Raw genomic sequence first — 25,019 nt, 5'->3', positions numbered from 1 at the left:
AGGTCTGTTGTTTTTCTGGCCAATTTGTATGCCTCTTCCTTGCATCTAATACTATCTCTAATTTCCCTTGTAAGCCATGGTTTGGCCACCTTTCCTGTTTTACTTTTGCGCCAGACAGGAATAAACAATTGTTGCAGTTCACCCATGCGCTCTTTGAATGTTTGCCATTGCCTATCCACCATCGTTTCTTTAAGTTACATTTCCCAATCCATCATAGCCAACTCGCGCCTCATGCCATCGTAGTTTCCTTTATTAAGATTCAAGACCCAAGTCTCAGAATCAACTACGTCACTCTCCATCTTGATGAAGAATTCTATCATATTGTGGTTGCTCATCCCCAAGGGATGCAATTCACGGACTACCAGAAGTAGTTATTTCCGATAACAGCATGGTATTTACAAGTGCTGAGGTTCAACAGTTTATCAACCTCAACGGTATCACTTATGTGAAAACCGCACCATACTATCCTTCCTCAAATGGAGTGGCCGAAAGGACGGTTCAGATGTTCAAAGCAGGCACGAAAAAGCTAACTGGCGAGTCCTTAGCAACCAAGCTAGTATGCTTTCTTTTTCATTACAGGGCTACCCCTCATACCACAACAGGTGTCACACCTGCAGAGTTATTGTTGAAACACCCTCTCAGGGCAAGATTAAGTTTAATAATGCTGAATTTAGAGGGGAAGGTGGAAAGGAGTCAGGGAGCCAGAAAACTAGACACGACTGTCATAGCCATGGGAGAGCTGGTATACATGAAAAATTTCAGGGAAGGACCAAAATGGTGTCTTGAAGAGATTAATGTCTATAATGTTCATGAAAATTATTTTTAAATTGGACTTGTAGTAGGGTCTGTGTCTTCATGTGTGTCTTAATTGGATTAAAGTCAGCTAGTCTGGGTGCTTTGATGTATAGTAGTTTGAGATATTAATTAGATAAATATAGGTTAAAAGGTAAAGTCAATTTGCAATTGTTGAATAGACCATTCAAAAGAATGGTCTTGCACCTAGCTAGGAGACAAAAAGCAATGTATTTATCTTATTAATAAAATTGGTGGAATGAAAGGATTATTATTAGGAGAGGTAAAAATTTTAAAAACCTAGTGATACAATGAAAAATTAACATTTAAAAGGAAAGCTAGGTATAAACAGAAGGGAGTTTGTGTTTATAGATCAGAAGCATGTAAGATCTAACCAGCCTATAAGCCCAGGACTACCTGCAAAGGAACCTCATTTTGAATTTGTAAGGTCAAATGTGCTTTGCCTGGTGTCTGTTTAAAGTCTATGGGTTACTGTTGCCTTGAAGATTTCCCTGGGAGTGATTAATTTGGGGATTTGGTTAAAAATTATTATGCCAGTAATTTGCAGATGTGTATGTTTTTAATTATTTGCTAAATTTAGAAATGGTTAATTTATTATTATATAAAAAAACTCTTGAGGCTAGGTGGTTTTACGTCTGAATTCGGAGCTGCACCTCAAACATACCAGTTGAAAATATAGGTTATGATAGTTGTTCAAGTTTCCCTCTGGGATTTAAACAACTCAGCCTTTACCAACTGCTGTGTTATAACAGTGGTTACCGGGCGAAATAAGCGCGGTGACTGGATCTCTATCTTACCACATGGAGGTGGAAGGCCAGATCATCCATAAACATGTGGACCATTTAAGGAAGAGAGAGAGACAAATCACCAAATTTGGTTCCATCAGTGATCAAGACTGGGTCTGCGTTTCCTGTTGAGGATGCTCACCCCAGGTCAGACATGTCTGATGTTCCTGTAAGAGTTGAGGATACAGAACTGCAAGTGCCACCGAAGCACCTGATGTTCAGGCAACTCCGGAAAAGCAGGTTCCTGACAAGTAATCTGAAGTTGTAGAGCTGCAACGGTCCACGTGTACCAGGAAAGCACCTGAAAGACTGAACTTGTAAATTCCTTACCCAGTGTAAATATTATGTCGCCATGAAAAACATGTACTTGTAAATATAATATGTATAGCCCAGCTAAAGGGGGAGAAATATAGTAATTATGGTTTTATTTAGTAGGTAATGTACCTTTAAAAATAATACGTGTTAAGGAAGATCAAATGATCTGTAGTAACCAATAGGAGAGTAGCACTGGCTACCTCAGCAGTGAGTGTAGAGATAGAGTTGGAGTTGAAAGCACACCTGTAGTTGCTGCTGAGTATATTGTAACTAAACTTAAATGTTTCCACCCAAGAAGTTTCTGCTGATCAACTCTATCATTAATAGTTCAACATTACCACATTACAACACTCCTGAACTCACGCTGTTTAATCCCCTGAACTCTCACTGTTTTATCTCCTGAACTCCTGCTGTTTTATCTCCTAAACTCTTGCTCAGAAGAAGTGATGGGGGAGGGTGGAGAATCAGGGACTCAAGGATGAATGTTGACCAAGGCAGGGAGGAACGAGGGGGGCAGAGAGGGTCACAGATCACAAGATGATAAAGACATAAGAAATAGGAGCAGGAGTAGACCATTCACCCATTGGCACTGCTCAGGCATTCAATAAGACCTTGGCTGATGTGGCATTAACACCACTTTCTTGTATGTCACCTATAGACCCTGACTCCCTTGTCAAGGGAAAATCGATCTAACTCAGGCTTGAACAGATTCAATGACGCAGCCCACACTGCTCTGGAGGAGAGAATTCCGTAGACTAACGACCCTCCAAGATAAGTTCCTCCGGGTCTGTAATGGAAGATTCCTTGCCTCTAAACCGCGCCTCCATGTTCTCGATTCCCCCAGGAGAGATGGAAACAGCGGCTGGAATCCTAAGTTCAGCGATACAGTAAACATCAGCAGGGAGGAAGGGAGAGAGAGAATCAGAGAAGAAAGCTGATCAAGCCAGGGTGGAAATGTTGCAAATGTTCAGAGACCATTGTTACACAAGACAAGGAGTGACGGGGTGGGGGGGGGGAAGAGAATTCTCTGCAAAGTTACATTTCCGAGGATGAAGTTTGCGTCAACATTTCCCTGTGATCACACAAACCGAGATAGAGGGACCCAGGAGGTGGCATCATCACCCACAGGAGGGTCAATATAAAGAAACGATCTCGCCGCGCCTGACAGATCTTCATCTCCGGCGGAGACGATGCGCTGGAGTTTGGCATTGGCGCAGGTTCTGGCGGTGCTGGCGCTGTGGATCGGCAGAGGCTGCGGGCAAAAACCCTGGCAATGGTGTCCGTGTACCAGTACGAGTTTTTGTGCGCCCTTACCCGCGGACCATCAGTTCCAAGTGGAGGTGGGTGTCCCAGACCATTCAATCCCCTCGGGAAAAGAGTTGGTTTATTTGAAGTTATCTTTTGAAGTGTATTGAGCAGCAACACTTGGAATGGGAGAATTGGGATGTGAGCTCGTGTCTTTCCTCATGTGGTTCAGCTCCTGTCAGCCACACTGTTGTACACGTTCGGAGAGATTGTCCTCTTTACCATGTTGCTTTTTAGCCCTGGGATTGGGCTGGGTTGGGGTTGGGGAAGAGAGTTCAGCGGCCAGGCTCCAGCCTCCGCTCCCGGGGAGATCCAGGCTAGAGAGGGCTCGGTGCCTCAGGCCCAGTATCAGGGACAGGCTGAGGGTGTGAGCCCAGGTGGGGGAACAGGTGAAGCGAGTGCAGAGGCACAAGGAGCAGCTCAGATTATTATTGAGGTGCAGTGAGAATCGTATTATATATAAGATATGTTAACGTGTTAATCTTGGCATAGTTACAGCCTGTGGAAAATAGGACGTCTGTAATATTGAGCAGTGCAAAGATATTTGAACAAGTGCAGCAGCAATAAAATGTTTCTTTTCAAATGTTTCTCTGATGTGCAGAATCTTAACTGATGTGTGATCTCACTCTGACAGCCTAATACCATGGTTAAGGTTTGCACTTTTCACAGAATATTGATCCCCCAAAACCCCAGTTAAAAATCCAGGGATCATATGTAATAAAATTGTGATTTGACCTCAGTCATTGTAAAACTGGGATCATGCTCATGATTAAACTGAATACAACTTAGCAGATCTTTCAACAAACGTAGATATGAAATGACTGTAACTGTTCTGTAGTTGATGAGGTTAGTATTTCCTTCAGAGTAATGTTGCTAAGTGGGCAGTGTGGCAGCAACAAGATCTGCAGCAATATAACCTGCAGACTAGATGTCTTCATTATTCTTTCCTGATGCCGGACCCTGGGGACAATTATATTGATATGAAATATGGATTTTTAAATGTCAGTTTATGTCCTTTACTACTGCAGCTGACAGTTTTATTTTTGTACCAGGTCCTCGTCTTTGATCATGGAGGATTGGATTATGACTGGTCTAAGATCACGACTGTTGTACTCGGTGAAAGATTTAAGACAGAGATTTTGTGTTTTGCTCATGCAAATCAAATTCGAGTTCTCCTGAAAGGTAACACATTCTATCAAAGTGAAAACAGATGTCTTTCTGTCTTCTAATGCAAGCTGTTTCATTCAGAACTACCTAACGGAACTTGCAGTTTAAAGAGTTTGAGGCTGAAGTGTTGGCATGGATCGGTTGGGTTGAAGGGCCTGTTTCTGTGCTGCAGGTTTTATGCAATTCTACGAAATCGGTGTTCTTGCCGATACAGTCTTGGGATTCCTCTGCAGGTTCGATACAGCCATTGCTAAATATTCAACACTCTACGTATAATATATTTTTGAAAATCCTCAGCTACACACGCCTTTTTGTCTTCCGAACCTTTCTTCCTGTTGGCCAAGTTTTTCACATTTTAATGACAATTCTTTCCATTTATCAATCTCCATCTCTGCTCCTGTGAAGAGTCTTGGGCTGTCTTACTGTGTTAAAGGCACTATAAAGATCTGTTCATTTGTTGATGTTGTTTGCATTTATAATGGGATCTGCCTCTGTAAACTTGCTGCAGAGTAATGAGCACCTCCCCACCAGGACTGGCACTGTAGCAAACCTGTTTTGCAGCTTCCACTTTAAGTTGTCTGTTAATTTTAAAATAATATCACATCAAAGTATCATTTCTTTTTTTAAAAGGACGGTATGTATCTTTTTACAATGAGGACTGAATTACACCTGATCACCCTGGTTGAACTATCCGACACATTCTAACCTTGCTTCACCTGCAAACTCCTCTTAAGGCTGGGACTCCTTTGTCCATTGGCTGGGAGATTGTAATTTCCTATTTGTGGGACCTTGCTGGACACAAATTAACTATTGTATCTGCTTAGGAAAGAACAGTAGCTGCACTTCAAAAGTAATTAATAAGCTATGAAGCACTTAAGGACACCCAGAAGATGTGAAGGGCACTATGGAAATGCAAGTTCTCCCTAAATCTTCCTCTCCTACTGGATGTTGGCCGTTCTGCTCTCTAAGATGTTTTGGGACACCTTGTGCAAATGGTGCAGAAGATGTAAGCTGTTGTTTCTTCACTATTTACCAGGAAGCATACCATTTGACCAATTGGCGGACCGTAATTTTAGAAAGAAATGGGAAATTCATATCATGGATGTTGCCAAAATACTGTATCTGGATGGAGTCTATTTGGAACTATGGGAAGATATTGATGATGGATCTCTGCTTTATGACGCACTATCTCAGCTGGTTAATGAAACCACACAAATGCTCCACCATGAAATACCTGGATCCCTGGTAAAAAAAACCTTTTTATATTTAATAAAAGGGAATAAGCAATTTATTTTTACTGTACTTAATACAAAAAAACTATGGATATATTTCTGGATAAATCAATTGAAATAGTTATTTCTAACAGCTGTTTGTTAGTGCATCATCTAGCGAGGTGGCGGTCTAGTTTTAACGTCACCGGACTAGTAATCCGTAGGCCCAGGCCAGTGCTCTGGGGACATGGGTTCAAATCCCACCATGGCATGATGGTATTTAAATCCAGTTAATAAATCTGGAATTTTTCTTAAAAAGCTGGTCTTGGTAATATTGACCATGAACCAATGGTCATAAAAACCCATCTGGTTCAATAGTGCCCGTTAAGGAAGGAAATCTGCCGTCCATATCTGGTCAAACCTACATGTGACTCCAGACCCACAGTCATGTGGTTGACTCTGAAATGGCCTAGTAAACCACTCAGTTATATCAAACTGCTACAAAGCCTGGAAAAAGGAGCAAAACCAGACACATCACCCGGCATCAACCTAGGCACTGGAAACAACTATGGCAACCTCAACCCTGTTAACCCTGCAAAATCCTCCTTACTAACATCTGCGGGCTTGTGCCAAAATTGGGAGAGCTGTCCCACAGACTAGTCAAGCAACAGCCTGACAATAGTCATCCTCACAGAATCATACCTTACAGACACCACCATCACCATCCCTGGGTATGTCCTGTCCCACTGGCAGGGTAGACACCCCAGAGATGGTGGCAAAGTGGTGTATGGTTGGGAGTGTGTGGCCCTGGGAGTTCTCAATATTGACTCAGGATCCCATGAAGTCCCATGGCATCAGGTCAAACATAGGTAAGGAAGACCCCTGCTGATTTACCACGTACCGCCCGCCACATCCTCCTCTCCGACCCCCTCAGCTGATGAATCAGTGCTCCTCCATGCCAGACAGTGAAATTACCAAGTGATAGACAGAGCTAAACAATCCCACAATCAACGGATCAGATCTAAGCTCTGCAGTCCTGCCACATCCAGTCATGGTTAGTGGTGGACAATTGAACAACTCACTGGAGGAGGAAGCTCCACAGATTTCCCCTTCCTCAATGATGGGGGAGCCCAGCACATCAGTGCAAAAGACGAGGCTGAAGCATTTGCAACCGTCTTCAGCCAGAAGTGCTGATTGGATGATCTATCTCGGCCTTCTCTGGAGGTGCCCAGCATCACATCTTCAGTCAATTCAATTCACTCCACATGATATCAAGAACTGGCTGAAGGCATTGGATACTGCAAAGGCCATGGGCCCTGACAATATTCCCACAATATTTGGGCAACATTCTGGCAATATTTCCAAGCCACTCACCATCCTGACTTGGAAATATATCGCCGTTCCCTCACTGTCGCTGGGTTAGAATCCTGGAACTCCCTCCCTAACATCACTGTGGATGTACCTACACCACATGGACTGCATCTGAGATTAGATATTTTATGTTGAATCAGCTTCAGCAGATCTGGTGATGCAGTCCTAGTAACCTGGAATTATCCAAGTGAATTGAGGTCCAGTTTCCGGGGATGGCATGGTTCAAACTGTTATCTTCACCTAAGTATAGGATTGATACAGCATAGAAGGAGGCCATTCAGCCCATTGTGTCTATGCCTGCTCTTTTTGAAAGAGCTATCCAATAAGTCTCATTCCCCTGCCCTTTCTCCAGAGACCTAAAATTTTTTTCCTCCACATAATTTATCCAATCTGCTTTTGAAAGTTATGCTGAATCCACCAACCCCGCACTTTGACACAGCGCATTCCAGCAACTCATCGCATGAAAAAAAAAATCTCATCTCATTTCTCTTTTGGCAATTGTCTTAAATCTTTATCCTCTTATTGCTGATCCTCCTGCTCTTGAAACAGTTTATCCTTATTTACTCTATCAAGACATTTCCATAAGGAAGAGAAATTATATTTCATTTACGCACAACCCTAGAGGTTGAATTTTATGGACCTCCACTGGTCAACTTGCAGGAAGGGGTTCAGGTAAAATTCTGTAGGTGGCCTTTCCGCTACCGACCCGCCCCTGCCGATCTGAAATTTTACAGGGATGACCATAAGACCATAAGACATTGGAGCAGAAGTAGGCCACTTGGCCCATCGACCCTGCTCTGCCCTTCAATGAGATCATGGCTGATCTGATAATCCTCAACTCCACTTTCCTGCTTTTTTTCCAATTACTGATTAAAAATCTGTCTATCTCAGCCTTGAATATACTTAATGACCCAGCCTCTACAGCCCTCTGCGGTAAAGAATTCCACAGACTGACTACCCTCTGAGAGAAGAAATTCCTCCTCATCGCTGTTTTAAATGGGTGACCCCTTACTGTGAGATTATGCCCTCTAGTTCTAGACTCTCCCACAAGGGAAAACAACCTCTCAGCATCTACCCTGTCAAGCCCTCGAAGAATCTTATATGTTTCAATAAAGTGACCTCTCATTCTTCTAAACTCAAATGAGTACAGGCCCAACCTACTCAACCTCACCGCATAAGAAAATCCCTCCATACCCGGGATCAACTTAGTGAACCGTCTCTGGACTGCCTCTAATGCCAATATATCATTCCTTAGATAAGGGACCAAAATTGTTCACAGTATTCTAGGTGTGGTCTCACTAGTGTCTTGTTTAGTTTTAGCAAGACTTCTCTATTTTTATACTCCATTCCCTTTGAAATAAAGGCCAACATTCTATTTGCCTTCCCTATTACCTGCTGAACTTGTATGTTAGCTTTTTGTGATTCATGCATGAGGACTCCCAAATCCCTCTGTGCTACAGCTTTCTGTAGTCTTTCTCTATTTAAATAATATTCAGCTCCTCTATCCTTCCTGCTAAAGTGCATAACCTCTCATTTTCCCACATTATATTCCATCTGCCAAGTTTTTTTCCACTCACTTAACCTGTCTATATCCCCCTGTAGACTCCTTGTGTCATCCTCACAACTTGCCTTCCTACCTATTTTTGTGTCATCTGCAAATTTGGTGATAGTACATTCACTTCCCTCATCTAAGTCATTAATATATATTGTAAATAATTGAGGCCCCAGCACTGATCCCTGTGGCACTCCACGAGTTACAGATTGCTATCCCAAAAATGTCAGAAGTGAGGATGTTCGCTGATGATCGCATAATGTTCAGCACCATTCGCGATTCCTCAGATACTGAAGCAGTCCATGTCCAAATGCAACAAGACCTGGACAATATCCAAGCTTGGGCTGACAAGTGGCAAGTAACATTCGCGCCGCACAAGTGCCAGGTAATGACCAACTCCAACAAGAGAGAATCCAACCATCGCCCCTTGATGTTCAATGGCATTATCATCACTGAATCCCCCACTATCAACATTCTGGGGGTTACCATTGACCAGAAACTGAACTGGACTAGCCATATAAATACTGTGGCTACAAGAGCAGGTCAGAGGGTAGGAATCGTGCAACGAGTAACTCACCTCCTGACTCCCCAAAGCCTGTCCACCATCTACAAGACACAAGTCAGGAGTGTGATGGAATACTCCACACTTGCTTGCTCCTACAACACTCAAGAAGCTTGACACCGTCCAGGACAAAGCAGCCTGCTTGATTGGCAGCATATCCGCAAACATTCACTCCCTCCTCTACCAACGCACAGTAGCAGCAGTGTGTACCATCTACAAAATGCACTGCAGAAATTCACCAAGGCTCTTCGACAGCACCTTCCAAACCCACAGCCACTACCATCTAGAAAGTCAAGGGCAGCAGATAGATGGCAACACCACCACCTGAAAGTTCCCCTTCAAGTCACTCGCCATCTGGGCTTGGAAATATATCACCGTTCCTTCACTATTGCTGGGTCAAAATCCTGGAACTCCCTCCCTAACAGCACTGTGGGTGTACCTACAGCACATGGACTGCAGCGATTCAAGAAGGCAGCTCACCACCAGCTTCTCAAGGGTAACTAGGGATGGGCAACAAATGCTGGCCCAGCCAGTGAAGCTCACATCCCATGAATGAATTAAAAAAGCCCCCCTTTTCCCAACTCTCTGTCTTCTATTAGTTAGCCAATCCTCGATCTATGCTAATATATTATCCCCAACACCTTGGGCTGTTACTATTATACTGCCTTATGTGCGGTACCTTATCGAACGCCTTTTGGAAATCCAAATATATTACATCTACTGGTTCCCCTTTACCTATCCTGCATGTTACCTCCTCAAAGAATTCTAATAAATTTGTTCGGCACGATTATCCCTTCATGGAGCAGTGCTGACTCTGCTTGATTAGATTATGTATTTCTAAATGCTCTGCTATTACATCCTTTATAAAAGACTCCAACATTTTCCCAATGAGAGATGTTAAGGTAACTGGCCTATAGTTATCTGTTTTTTTGTCTCCCTCCCTTTATGAAGAAGAGTGTTACATTGGGCGTTCTCCAATCCTCTGGGACTTTTCCAGAATCTAAGGTTTCTTGAAAGATTACTATCAGTGCATCCACTATCTCTGTAGTTACTTCCTTTAATATCCCAGGATACAACCCATCAGGTCCAGGGGACTTATCAGCCTTTACGTCCATTAGTTTCCCTAGTACTTTTTCTCTAGTGCTACTTGTATTTATTTCCTCCCCCCCAAACCTTTAGCCCCTTGATTATTTAGTATTTTTGGAGTGCTATTAGTATCTTCTATCGTGAAGACTGATGCAAAGTATTTATTCAACTCCTCTGCCATTTCCTGGTTCCCCATTATTATTTCCCCAGCCTCATTCTCTAAGGGGCCTATGTTCACTTTGGTCTCTCTCTTCCTTTTTATATATTTAAAGAAAGTCTTACTGTCCATTTTTATATTATTTGCTAACTCACCCTCAAAGTTTATTTTCCCCCTTTTTTGGGGTCATCTTTTGATGGTTTTTAAAACTTTCCCAATCTTCTGGCTTGCCATCAATCTTTGCCACATTGTATGTTTTTTCTTTCAATTTGATACTGTCCTTAACTACTTTGGCTAACCATCGTTAATTTATCCCCTTCCTTGAATCCTTCTTCCCCACTGGGATATATCTTTGTTGAGAGTCATGAACTATTGTCTTAAACATCCACCATTGTTCATCAACTATCTTTTCTGCTAAACTCCTTTCCCAGTCCACTCCAGCCAACTCTGCCTTCATTCCATTGTAATTACCCTTATTTAAGTTTAGCACAGTTGTTTCCGACCCAAGTTTCTCACTCGCAAACTGAATGCTAAATTCTACCATATTATTGTCACTGTTTCCAAGAGGATCCTTTACTCTAAGATCATTTATTAAACCTGCCTCATTACACATTACCAGATTCAAAATAGCCTGATCCCTGGTTGGATTCACAGCCTATTGTTCTAAGAAACTGTCCCGAATACAATCTATGAATTCTTGCTTGCGTCTACCTCTGCCAATTTGATTTTCCCAATCTACGTGAAGATTAAAGTCACCCATGATTAATGTACTGCCTTTTTACATGCCCTCATTATGCCCTGATTTGTTCTCTGTTTTACAGTATAGCTACTGTCAGGGGGCTTACAGACTAGTCCCACCAATGTCTTCTTCCCCTTGTTATTTCTTACCTCCACCCATATGGATTCTACATCTTCTGATCCAAGATCCTTTCTTGTTATTGTACTTATTCCGTTTTTTCCAACAAAGCTACCCCATCATCCTTCCTGCCTGCCCTTTTGAAAAGTCACATAACCCTGAATACTTAGTTCCCAGCTTTGATCTCCTTGTAACCACATCTCTGTAATGGCTTTAAGATCATACCCATTAACCTCCAAATGTTTTAAATCCTACGTGCATTTAAGTAAAGAGCCATTAATTGTGCTTTTTTACAATTTTTTCCCCCTTTGACCCTATTTGCTGCTGTTTTTTTCTGTTTCTACACTCTGTCCCTTCCTGTTGCACTCTGGGTATCATTATCTAAATAGTTGCCCTGCAAGGCTGCCATATCCTTTTGCTTTGTAAGCCTATGTATCCCATTTCCAGAATCGTCCCCCCTTCTATTTAGTTTAAAGCCCTCTCTACAGCCCTGATATTCTGTTCGCCAGGACACAGGTCCCAGCATGGTTCAAGTGAAGGCCACCCACCAGAACAGCTCCCTTCTACCCCAGTGCTAGTACCAGTGCCCCATAAACTCAAACCTATTCCTCCCACACTAATCTTTGAGCCACGCATTTAACTCCTTGGCTTTATTTACCCTATGCCAGTTTGCCCGTGGCTCAGGTAGCAATCCTGAGATTATTACCTTGGAGGTTCTGCTTTTTAGTTTAGCTCCTAACTGTTCAAATCTTTCAGCAGAACCTCCTTTCTAGTCCTATCAATGTCGTTGGTACCAATATGGATGACGACAACTAGATCCCCCTCCTCCTACTCCAAGTTCCTCTCCAGCCCTGAGGAGATGTCCTTAACCCTGGCACCGAGCTGGCAACGCAGCCTTCGGGACTCACGGCTGCAGAGAACAGTATCTATCCCCCTAATTATACTGTCCCCTGCCACTACTACGCTCCCATTTTCTCCTTCCACTTGAATGGCTCCCTGTACCACTGTGCTATGGTCAGTTCACTCATCCTCCCTGCAGTCCCTGCTCTCATCCACACAGTTTGCAAGAACCTCGTAACTGTTGGACAATTGCAGGGGCCGAGGCTCCTTGAACGCTACCCCCTGGGTTCCCAAACCTGCTTCACCTGCAGTCCCACCCTCCTGTCCTGATCACAGATCAAATTTGAATGACTTAATCTGAGGGGTGTGTCCGCCTCCTGGTGCAAAGTGTCCAGGTAGCTTTCCCCCTTCCTGATGCACCACAATGTCTGCAGCTCAGACTCCAGCTCCTTAACTCGGATCTGAAGTTCCCCAAGCTGCAAACACTTGGTACAGATGTGTTTGCTGTGAATCACCTTGGTGTCCAGCAGGTCCCACATGCTGCAGCAGCAACACAACACCCGTCCTGTCATCACTGTCGTATTTTATTCAATTTATTAATTAATCACTCTAGTATCCCCACTCTTTACACTTCACTATAATTTATTTTTTTATACTCACCAGTATTGATCTTATACTTAACAAGCTATCTTGAAGAAAAAGAGAAATAAAAGACTAGAGATCTAAACACAAACTAAAAACCTTACTTTAAAGACTAGAAATACTCACTAATCCTACTCACCAATCAGCTGCTCTCTGCACACCTTTCCCTCTTGCATTCTTTAATGGTCTCACGCTCTTCTCTCACTCTCTCACTGTTAAGGGCCCTGCTTCTTTCACACTTTCTCGCTGTAATTGGCCCTGTTGTTTCTCTCACACTCTCTCGCTGTAAATGGCCCCGCTGTTTCTCTCACACTCTCTCGCTGTAAATGGGTGGGCAAAGCCTATGGTGGCCTGCCTACCCTTGCCCCAATTGAGGTCCTTAAATTGCCAATTACTGGCCACTTAAGGGCTGCTTCCCAATCAGCCTCAAATTTGAGAGAAACAGTAGGAGTTCAGGGAGAGGAGGGAAGCCCAACAGGTAATCCTGGTGGGGCCTCAGATGGCAGACGGCCATCACTAGCCCCCTTTCCATATCTGGTGTCCCCCACCCCCCCCACCCAAGTTCTCCTCTCTGAATGCTCTTGCCCCACCAAGCATTGCATTCACTGCCGCAAGACTCAAAAACTTACTTGGTTCTGTGAGCTCCAGCACTTAAGACTGTTGAGTCTACTTGTAGTCCCAGCAATGGCCAGCGCTTCTGGAGTTGCCAGCCCATCATATTGCAGATTTGAGGCAGATTTTCCTCCTGATTGAATGGCAGAAGTCCCACTCCAGCCAATTAACCCTCCGCAGAGTGTTAAATGGCTGCAGGGCTGCCCTGATCGGTGCGGTGTGATCACCACCAACTTTTACCGGGGGTGGGGGTGGGAAACCACACCATTTAAAAAAAATCGTTCAGAAAATTTTTCCTGTTTACGTGAGGGATCGTTAAGTAGGCAAGAAATAAAACACACGTGGCATTTTTAATGGTAAGAGTTGAAGCAGACTTTTATTGTTAATTTTTTTAAAAATTCATTCATGGGATGGGGGCATCATTGGCTAGACCAGCATTTATTACCTGTGAGAACTGAATGGCTTGTCAGGCCATTTCAGAGTCAACCACATTGCTGTGGGTCTGGAATGACATGTAGGATGGTAGGTTTCCTTCCCTAAAGGAGGGCATTAGTGAGCCAGATAGTTTTTTTTTTAACAACAATGGGGATTCAAACTTCACTATCTACCATGATGGGTTTTGAACTAGGGTCCCCAGAGGTCTCTGGATGATTAGTCTCATGACTACGCCACTGCCTCCCCTGCAATACATTCATAGACCTTGCTAACTCAGATTATCCTCATTTAATTCTTGAGTTTTGACTCCCTAATGCCTTCTGGTTAATTCAGTGATTACATGAGCCATACAAATGCTGCTTTGTGCTGAGTTATCTGATCTCAGCTGGGATTTTGGAGGGCACAATTTACCCCTCCAGTCACTGGAAGGGCCAGTGGGACAGGGATGATTAAATGCACCATCTGATCACTGTCTGGCAAACCTGCTACTGAAACAGTGGATGTACAGATGTTGGGCGAGGACCACCTCCATTGTCAATCAGCCTGCCAGCCCTCAATGTGTGGCCCATTTTAAAGCATGTGGCCTTTTTGGGTATTGATGTGGGGCCAGCACTTTAGTGATTGCAACGTGTTCTCAACTTGATGTCTTTAGAAGAGGAGGAGAGAAAAATTGACATAAGAAGTGGGGATGAGCATTGAGGAATTGAACCTGATTTATCTTTTGATAACCTGAGATCCCCTTAATAAACGCACACAGGGCTGGACTGTGCAGACCCCAGGCAGTGGGTGTGCAGGCAGATAGCCTGTAAAATACCGTGGGCGACATGTCTACTTCCTGCCCACCCGCACCAGCCCTTGCCGCAGTTTCACTAATGATCAGGGCTGTGTCAGGTGGCCTGCCCACCAGTGGGTAAATTGAGACCCATAAGTGACCAATTAATACCAACTAAATGGCCTCATCCCATTGCTGCTAGGATTTGACCAGGGGCTGGAGATGCCCACGCCAAGCACCCAGACCAGCAGCTTTCACTGCAGGGGCTGCTGGCAGGCAAGGGTGGGTTCCTTCGAAACAGACCTGCTGGGCACATTGGCAGCTTGCCCAGGTTGTCCAATTGTCCAGCCTGGCCAAAGTGGGACCCCCCTCCCCCCCGCAAACTTTCTGTAACTCCAGCTCAATGTGTTTCGGGATTGGATGCAGATGCTGAAGTAGATGCTGGTCCCAATGGTGCTACTAACCTACTTGAGGTTATCAAAATATAAATCAGGTTCAATTCCTCAATAACCCTGGAGATCTGCTGGCCATTTCATTGATCAGCAGCTCTCAGAGATGGGACCTTTGGTCCAGATGAAGGCTGACGACTTGCCTTAAAGCAATTAATGCCCCTCCAAGGGCTAAATGCCTGTGGAGTGAGCTGCTGGAGATCTCCCAGGAAGGTGGGTGGGGGGATATGGTGCCTTGTTAAGTCCAGCCCACTGTTTTCCCCAACATTATCATGTACCATTCCATACAGGCATGGACACTGTCGAATTTCTAACCTGTTAAATTCACAGCTCACATGAACCATGCTATAAATACCAGTTATATCCAATCTGAGGTATGAGATTATATTAACTTTTTTTACGTTCTGGCCCTCAGGTTACATTCAACGTACCCTGGTCTCCTCATTGCAAACACGGCTGATGCTATGATTTTGTGGCAATTGCCAACTCCTGTGACTTTTTATTCACAAATTCCTTTGATATGCAGAATCAAATGTGGGATGAGTGCTTTGCAAAAGCAAATGCTCCCTACCTCCAGACTTTAACAGGTATGTCCAATAAAACCCTCTGGTCAAGAGTCTGCCTGATCTAGATCAACATTAAACTAATTGTTATGGCACAATTAGTAAATGCTGAGTTGTTCAAATCCCAAATTGAAACAACTGTGACAACTTGTTCCTGCAATTTGTATAAATTTTGAGATGCATGCCCTGAATTCAGTAGCAATAAGACCACCAAGTCTTGTAGGTTTTTACAAAACTAGATTAAACATTTATTAATAGAAAAAATCACTTTAGATACATACATAGATCTACAAATTACTACTATGATCATTTCTAAATCCCCTAATAAATCTAACTCCCAGTTACACTTTTGTTAAGGCAACAGTAAGATACATAGGGCAGAATTTTGTCGCCGATCGCCGCCGCTGAAACAGGCCCCACCACCATTTTAAGTGGGCGGGCAAATTAAGGCCTGCCCTGCGTGTCGCCTGACAGGAAGCGCTATGTGCCTCTTGTGCGGGCGGGGGGGTGGGGGTGGATTCCCCAACTGCCAGAGTGCGCACATCTCCCTGAGGCAAAGTGCTGCCTCAGGGAGATCGCTGAAACTCTGTGAAACTCTAAAAATAGAAAAATTTAAAAATCATTAACATGTCCCCCTCATGTGAAAATGTCACACGAGATGGGACATGTTAGTGAAGAACATAAACACTTTAATAAAAGTTTTTAAACCCGATATCAAACCTCATCCCGCCGCTGGATGAGGTTTGTAAAAAGAAAAATCACTGACCCGCCTGCCCATTGGGCCCGTGCGCCAGCCCGAAGTTCGCACAGGCCCCTCAAAATCCTGGTCGATTGGAGAGTTAATGGCCTTAACGAGGCCTTTAATTAATGGTGGGCGCGCGTCCCGCTGCATAGCGCGCCCGCCGACCGAAATATCGCGATGCTGCGTGCTGACGTCGGGACGCTCGCGCCACATTTTAAGCGCTGGCGTGTGGACTCTGCCACCCACACGCCAGCCAGAAGATTCTGCCCATAGATTTTAAAACACCCAGGCAAAGAAACATGATACCCTGAACAAGTCAATTTCCAAGTGAGTTTTCCTAACTTCTTTATATAAATGTCTTTCTCTTTGAATGCAAATACCCATTGTTTCACTATGTCTTTGGATATTGTCTCCCTGATAATAAAACCTTTTCATAGCACTAAATTTCACCAGTAATCTTTGGGAATAATAAAGACACCGTTTCTAAATTTCACCTGGCTAGGTGACACCTTTCACCCTCCTTTGGAAAAAATCTAGTCTGGTTTATTTCAAAATGCAAATGTTCCCTTGATGCCTATGTTTCTAAACTTCCCCATGTTTATCTAATTAACATTTCAAACCTAACCCCTCTTCTTAGATCAAATTATCCAGGCCAGCTGCCTCTAGTTCAATTAAGTCTCACACACACACACACGCACACATGCACATATAATCTCACTATTACTCTATTTTACAATAACATCCAATAACATTATGAGAATTATTATCTCTTCCACATAAGAACATAAGAACTAGGAGCAGGAGTAGGTAATTCAGCCCCTCGAGCCTGCCCCGCCATTCAATACGATCATGGCTGATCTCATTTTGGCCTCAACTCCAATTTCTCGCCCTCTCCCCATAACCTTTCAGCCCATTACTAATTAAAATTCTGTCTACCTCCTCCTTAAATTTATTCAGCGTCCCGGCATCCACTGCACTTGAGGTACTGAATTCCACAGATTCACAACCCTTTGAGAAAAGTAATTCTTCCTCATCTTTGATTTAAATCTACCATCCCTTAGCCTAAAACTATGGTCTCTCATTCTAGAATGCCCCACAAGGGGAAACATCTGCTCCATGTCTACTTTGTCTATCCCCTTTAGCATCTTATATACCTCAATTAGATCTCCTCTCATCCTTCTAAACTCTAGCGAGTATAGGCCTAAACTGCTCAATCTCTCCTCATAAGACAAGCCCCGCATCTCTGGAATCAATCTAGTGAACCTCCTCTGAACCGCCTCCAATGCAACTACATCCTTCTTCAAGTAAGGGGACCAAAACTGTGCACAGTACTCCAGGTGCGGTCTCACCAATGCCTTGGACAGTTGCAACACTTCCCCATTTTTATATTCTATTCCTTTAGCAATAAATGCCAAAATTCCATATGCCTTCCTTATTACCTGCTGTACCTGCACACTAGCTTTCAGCGATTCATGCACGAGGACACCCAGATCCCTCTGCACTGAAGCATTCTGAAGTTTCTCTCCATTTAAATAATAAGCCACCCTTTTGTTCTTCTGACCAAAATGGATAACCTCAAACTTATCCACGTTAAACTCCATCTACCAAATTTTAGCCCATTTACCTAACCTGTCTATTTGTAAATTTCTTATTTCTTCATTGTAACTTACTTTCCCACCTATTTTGGTGCCATCTGCAAATTTAGCTATAGTACCTTCTATCCCTGAATCCAAGTCATTGATATAGATTGTAAATAGTTGGGGCCCAAGGGCCGAACCCTGTGGCACCCCACTGGTTACAGCTTGCCATCCAGAAAAAGACCCATTTGTCCCGACTCTGCTTTTTGTTGGTTAGCCAATCCTCCATCCAAACTCAAATATTACCCCTAACTCCGTGTGATCTTATCTTGTGTATTACTTTTGTGCGGCACCTTATCAAATGCCTTCTGGAAGTCTAGATATACTACATCTACAGGATCCCCATTATCCACTTTGCTTGTCACATCTTCAAAGAGCTCTAGCAAATTAGTCAAACACGATTTACTCTTCATAAAACCATGCTGACTCTGATGGATTGCATTTTGACTTTCCAAATGCCCCATTACTACTTCCTTAATAATAGATTCCAACAATTTCCCAACGACAGACTTTAAACTAACTGGTCTATAGTTTCCTACTTTCTGCCTCCCCCTTTTTGAACAAGGGTGTTATATTAGCATTTTTCCAATCCATTGGAACTTTTCCAGAATCCAGGGAATTTTGGAATCTTCTTGACACTAATACAGTCATACTTCTGTCCATTTAGGCCTCTCTGCATATATCACTCTGGGTGTTGATTCCAGAAAGCTCATGATGGGAGTTCCATGGTTTGGTTATGACCATACTTGCGAGCATTTCTTTGAGGTAAGGACAAATTACTCGTTTGCGTTCCACAAGAAATGGGAGTGAAGTCAGTTCATCCGAAATACATCTGTCTGGTATGTTAAGGGGGAGAAGTTGAGGTAGTGGAAATGTCACTGGTCAGAGGCCCAGGCTCATGCTCTGGGAGCACAGGTTCAAATTCCACTCTGGCAGCTGGAGGAATTTAAATTCAATAACATTTGGAACCAAAACTTAGTCTCAGTAATGATGACCATAAAACTATTAACTATTAACTAAAAACATAAAGCTATCTGGTTCACTTCTGACCTTCAGGGAAGGAAATCTGCCATCCCATATGTGACTCCAGATGCACAGCAATGTGATTGACTCTTAACTGTCCTCTGAAATGGCTGAGCAAGTCTCACAGTTCAATGATCAAATTAGGGATGGGCAATAAATGCTGACCTTGCCGGCGATGCCCACACCCTGTGAAAGAATTTAAAAAGCCTGTACAATAAAGGGAACTAATTGTATTTTGGAACAGTCTGTTGATTTTGCATTATTTCACTAAGGCATTCCTTTAAACACATTATTCCAGATTGTAAATTATACGCTTCTCAAATCTTTTCCCAAAGCGCATCTGCTTACACGTGGAGTCATAGGAACATAGGATCTGGAGTAGAACATTCAATCCCGTGAGCCTGTTCAGCCAATCAATGAGATGGTTGCTGATCTGAATTCCTTATGCCTGCCTTGATTCAGTAACTCTGAATGCTCTTACCTAATAAAAATTGATTAATCTGAGATTTAAAATTTTCCATTGACCTTTTACTATTATAGCTTGTGGATGTGGAGATCAGTCAGGCTGCTGCTACATTTTTTAGGTTAACAGAGTAACTATATTCACAAGTGCTATTCTCTCATCCTTTTACAGCCTGGTAGATGCAAACTGACAGAGCTTCCTGTTAAAGGAGCTCCTTGCAGTTCTCAAGTTGCAAAACAGATTCCATATAAAGAGATCATGCAGCAGTTGCTCAAATCTATTACTGGGAGATATTGGGATGATGACCACAAATCCCCATATTATATTTACAAGGTCAGATCATCAGTCAAAACAAAATGGAGACCTGTGAATTTTAACATTCTTTGAATGCGAACATCGCGGTGTTTCATGATTCAGTATTTCAGTATATCACGGTTAAGTAAAGCTCAGGATGTCCAGTTTGACTGTAGAAGATGAGTGTAATCGGAGAATGGACAGGAAAATGGGAATTGATCAGCAAAGGATCAAAACCAGTTCAGTTTTTTAAAACATTGTGTATCGTCAGTTGGAGACACTGTTTTACAGATGGAAAGTTAAATTAATGTCCCATCTATGCTCTCTGTTGGGTTAAAAGTTCCTACAGCAGTGGAAGAGCTGTGGTTTTCTCTCTCCCTCATCTAAATTCAATGAAAGATTACGTGGTCATTGTCCCCTGCCGTTTGTGGGAGCTTGTTGTGAGCAAATTGCCGGCAGCCTTTCCTGAATTGCTCTCATAATTACACTTCAAAAGCACTTCATTAACTGCACAGTGCATCAGGATGTCCTGAGGTTGTGAAAGGTGCCATAGAAATGCAAATACTTTCCTTAGAAGTTTTATATATGTAGTAGTTTTGTAATTTTATTTATCAGAGAAAACAGACGCAGCAGATTGTGACAATGATGGGGAATATATTCTCGCTTTAAGCTTGTGTTCATATATTACACAGTATCCAGATGAGTTAATTGATGTTTTGTTGTAAAGAATAGACTGGAAATTTCCTCTGAACTCATGTTCCACTACCTTAACTTTGGAAGTATAGTGCAAAAACCCAAATCGGACGTGTAATGGAGATGCTGCCGATGGAGAGGGACCGTTGTGGGGGAATTTCCAAGGAAGTTTCCTCTGTCACCTTCAGTCACTACTCTTTGATTTGTTTCACTGCGTATCATTGTGCTTTGTCTTACTGCACATTTCAGTTCAATCAGTTTTCTGCAGACTCTGCCAGCCAATCCATAGTCAGCAGAAATGTGTGACGAAATGTGAAGGAATTCTGATATAGAATTTTGAACTTCATGTTAATAACTGGGTTGACTGCTTGGGCAATTGAGCTTGAACCTAAGATGGAAATGCTCCCTGAGGATTTCTTACCAAGTCACCTTCATTTAAATGTCAAACCCATGGTCAGACTCCCGCTCACAGGGCACTTAGAAAGTCATAATATGATTAAGCAGAGTCAATACACATTTATGAAAGGGAAATGACAAATCTGTGGTGGATTTTTGAGGGTATAAATAGCAAGATGCGTAAGGTGGAGTAGTGGATGTGGTATATTGGGATTTTTCAATTATGCCACCACTGAAGAGGTGTTTACACTAAATTCAGACTCATGGTATTGGGGGTAATATATTAGCATGGAATTAGGATCTTGAATGGCCAAAAAAACAGAGAGTGGGATTAAGCAGGACATTTTCAGGCTGGCAGGCTGTTAATGATGGACTACGGCAAGGATCAGTTCTTGAGCCTGAGCTAATAACAATCTACATCAATGACTTAGGCGAGGGGACTGAGTATAACACATCCAAGTTTACTGATGATATGCATTTAGCTGGGAAAGTAAGCGATGAGGAGGATGCAAAGAGGCTGCAGAAGGACATAAAGAGGTTGGCTGAGTGGACAAGATCATGGCAGATGGAATACAATGTCATGAGGTGTGAAGTTACCCACTTTGGTAGGAAAAACTAAAAGCAGAATATTTTTTGAATGGTGAGAGAGAGTAGGACATGTTTACTTTCAGAGGGGCCTTGGTGTCTTTGTATGTGAATCACAGAAAGTTAGAATCCAGGTACAGCAATCAATTAGGAAAGAAAATGATACGTTGCATAGCAATTTGAATATAAAATAAAAAAGCCTTATGACAATTATACAGGGCATTGATGATGCCACCCTGTTACTAAAGGATTGGAGTATAAGAGTAAAAAAGTCTTCCAACAACTATAGGCATTTGTGAGGCCACACCTAGAGTACTGTACACAGTTATGGTCTCCTGACCTTAGGAAACACATAATTGCCTGAGAGAGTGGGCAGCAAAGTTTTACTAGATTGGTTCAGGATGAGGGGATTCTCCTATGAAGAGAGATTGAGTGGACTATGTATTAATTCCTTGGAGTTTAGAAGAATGAGAGACCTTTTAATTCAAGCTTAAAATTCTTAAGCAGCATGACAGGGTAAATGCTGAGAAAATGCTTCCATTGGCTGGGGAATCTAGAACACAGGGTTACAATAAAGGATTGGTTGTTTAGGACTGAAATGAGGAGAAATTTCTTCACTCAAAGGGTTGTGAATCATTGGAGTTCTCTACCCCAGAGAGGTGTTGATATTCAGCTGTTGAGTATAATCAAAACAGAGACGAATAGATTATTAGATGTCAAGGGCATTGAGGGAAATGGCGATAGTGTGGGAAGGCAGAGTTGAGGTAAAAGTCTTGCTGAATGGCAGAGTAGACTTGGAGGGCCAACTGGGACACTCCAGCTCCTATTTCTTATTTTCTTATGTGCTTATCTTCATAGTTCAGCCAAGGTGAAACTTTGAAACTTTAAAAAAGAAATCTCCATCCTAGAGGTAGTGAAATAGTTACACTACTGGATCAATACTCAAGAGGTTGTGAGCTCACATTCCATCTAAGTGAATCCTTTGATGCAAGTAGAGATTTAATGTAATTTAAATAATGTTCTTTATCATGCTCAGCATTCTGTCTGGAACATTATGTTGATCCAAATGTATCCCCTACCTATGTAACTTCCTTTGACTTTTATGGCAGGTTAATAATGAATACCATGAAGTCTGGCATGATGATCCAGAGAGCATTTCACTAAAGTCATCAACCATGAAGAAATTAAAACTCCGCGGCATAGGCGTGTGGTTAGGAAGTCACCTAAACCACAGTGTTCATCCAACAGCAGCAATGCAAACTGAAGAAATGTGGAACGGTGCCCTGTCAGAAGAAAATGGAGAACTTGAAACTTCTGAAACTTGAAATCTGCATTTAATGTGATTCATATTGCTGGTAAATGCAGCAGAAAGTGAGATAGCTTCCAACATTAACAATTGAACTAATGCAGATGTAGTGAACAGATTTAACATTTTATGTAATGCATGAATTCCTATTCAATGGGAAGCAAATTTACTACTGTGGTTTGCATAACAAGATATGATCACTTTAGGCATCTTATGAAGTTGTTCACAAAATGCACCGAATCTTTATCAAATACCATGTTGCTTAATGACAGTGGAAGTTAAAACTTATTGCTGCTAAATACTTAGAATTCTGGGAACAATTTAGCTTTCCTATTGGGTAATAAACCAATTCTGATATACACAGCCCTGCTGTCTGTTTGTGCACATCATAATTCTCAATAATTATTTTATATGATTTTATTTTACACTAGGTTATCGTTTGAACCAGGGTAATATTTTAATTTGCTATTTCCTCCATGGTCAGCGAATAGTATTGTCTTTTGGCATGTTTGGTTTTTAATGTAATAGAACAAAATACTGCAATGATTTAAAGTTTGAATCCTGAGTGCTGTACAATTGCCCATTTCTGAATGGCAACTCGATGAATATGTATTTCACAAAATAAAACTGTTTTCAAAGTAAGCGTTTAATTGTGTTGATTGAGGAAAGTGGAAATAAAGAAAAATTGTGGATCCAGTTAGGAAAAAATTCTACATGGATCTAATCTTGGCACATATATGTAGTAGTCCTTAGTTAATCACACTCCCTCCTCATTGCCAATGTGCAAGATTCACCATTGGATTTGGGTGGGTGGGCATGGTGTGGGGGTGTGTCTCCCATTTTCTCTGCATTTACTTTGTAAATCTAACCAACAACAATGTTAATGCTCTCTGTTCCTGTTGCAGTTTTCTTTTTTTAACAAAGTTGGTTCATGAATCTTGCCTGTGATATTATAGTCTTACCATCTGCTCAGTAAGGATACAACTCTGACGTGGAAATTACAAGAATACAGTGAAATCTGATCAAAGTACTGAATGGAGAAGAAAAATTACCTCTTTCAACGATGAGCAAAGTTAAGGTTTCTTTGCCTTTGGCAAACTATAAAAAAAGGATCAAGCCCAGGATTGGAATTGAAAATTGCTAAGTAAAGCAATAATTGAAGAATGGGAGGCCAGCAGGGAGCAGATCGTTTGGGTACCGAGTAGGCACATTCCCCACTCATGAGGGAAAGGAAATGCATCCAAAGCTACAGCTCCCTGGATGACTAAAGATGTAGCGATTAAAATGAAACTGATAAAGGAAGTTTATAACAAATGCAAGATTAGTAATACTATAGAGAATCGGGCTGAATATATGAAATATTCTCTAAATAGATCTAAAAAGGAATAAGAGGGGCATGAGAACTAACCATCAGCCAAGTATATAAAAAAACCTTTGGGTTCTTCTCTAAATTATAGGAGAGAAAGGGTGAAGCCAATTAGAGGCCAAAAAGAGCCAGCATGCCTGAGCTAATAAATTAATGCTTATCCGTTCCCACTGGAGAAGAGAACCCTGCCAATACAGCAGTAAAGTGGAATAAAAGTAGATAAAGATGAGATAGTTAAAAGGAATACATTACTTAAAATAGAAGTACATCCTAGGTTACTGAGGGAAGTGAGGGTAGAAATTGCAGAGACTCCTCTGATTATGGTTTTCCAATCCTCCTTTGACATGTGGGTGATGCCCTGGGACTGGAGGATTGCAAGTTTTACATATTAAGTCTAAAGTAAGAGGGAGTGATGAGCCTATCAGGTACAGAACAGATCGTTAAGAGGGGAGCTGTTAGAGGTGTTCAAAACCAGGAATATTTAAAAGTAAATAAGGAAAACCCAATTCCAATGGCAGAAATGTTGGCAACCAGAGGACATAGATTTAAGATGTTAGGAAAATAAACCAAAGGTGACATGATGACAAACAAATTGCACAATGAGTTTTGATGGATGCATTGCCTGTAAAATTGTGAATGCAGATTCAATGGTAATGTTCAAAAGGGAATTGGAGAAATGCTTGAAGGGGAGGTAAAAGTCTGGACTTTGAGGAAAACATAGGGCAGTAGGATTAATGAGGCAGCTCTTTCAAAGGACACAGATGGGCTGAACCATCAACTTCACAGCTATTTTTGTCTATAATTCCAGAGAGTAACATTGAGTGCAGGTTCCTCTCATCCCAGAACTGCAAACCAGTGCTGCAAGAAGTTCAATAACCTGATGAGGGCAGACAAGCTAACAACCACTGCTGTCCCTTTGTCTCCTTTGGGCATTATGGGCAACAACATGCCAAAAGCAACTATCTATGTAAGTAACCTGTGCAGTCCACTATGCTTAATAGTCAATCAGTGAGTCAGAATC

General features: G+C 42.3%; 1 pseudogene; it reads left to right on the top strand.

The window, feature by feature from the left end:
- The first annotated feature begins 3,103 nt into the window (after window positions 1–3,103).
- On the top strand, window positions 3,104–22,651 carry LOC144692818 (di-N-acetylchitobiase-like; annotated as a pseudogene).
- The last annotated feature ends 2,368 nt before the right edge of the window (window positions 22,652–25,019 follow it).

This window comes from Cetorhinus maximus, chromosome 17 (assembly GCF_964194155.1).
Source record: "Cetorhinus maximus chromosome 17, sCetMax3.hap1.1, whole genome shotgun sequence".
Classification (NCBI taxonomy): Eukaryota; Metazoa; Chordata; class Chondrichthyes; order Lamniformes; family Cetorhinidae; genus Cetorhinus; species Cetorhinus maximus.
Note: the sequence above shows the minus strand (reverse complement) of the source record. Positions and strands in the feature narration are given on the sequence as shown.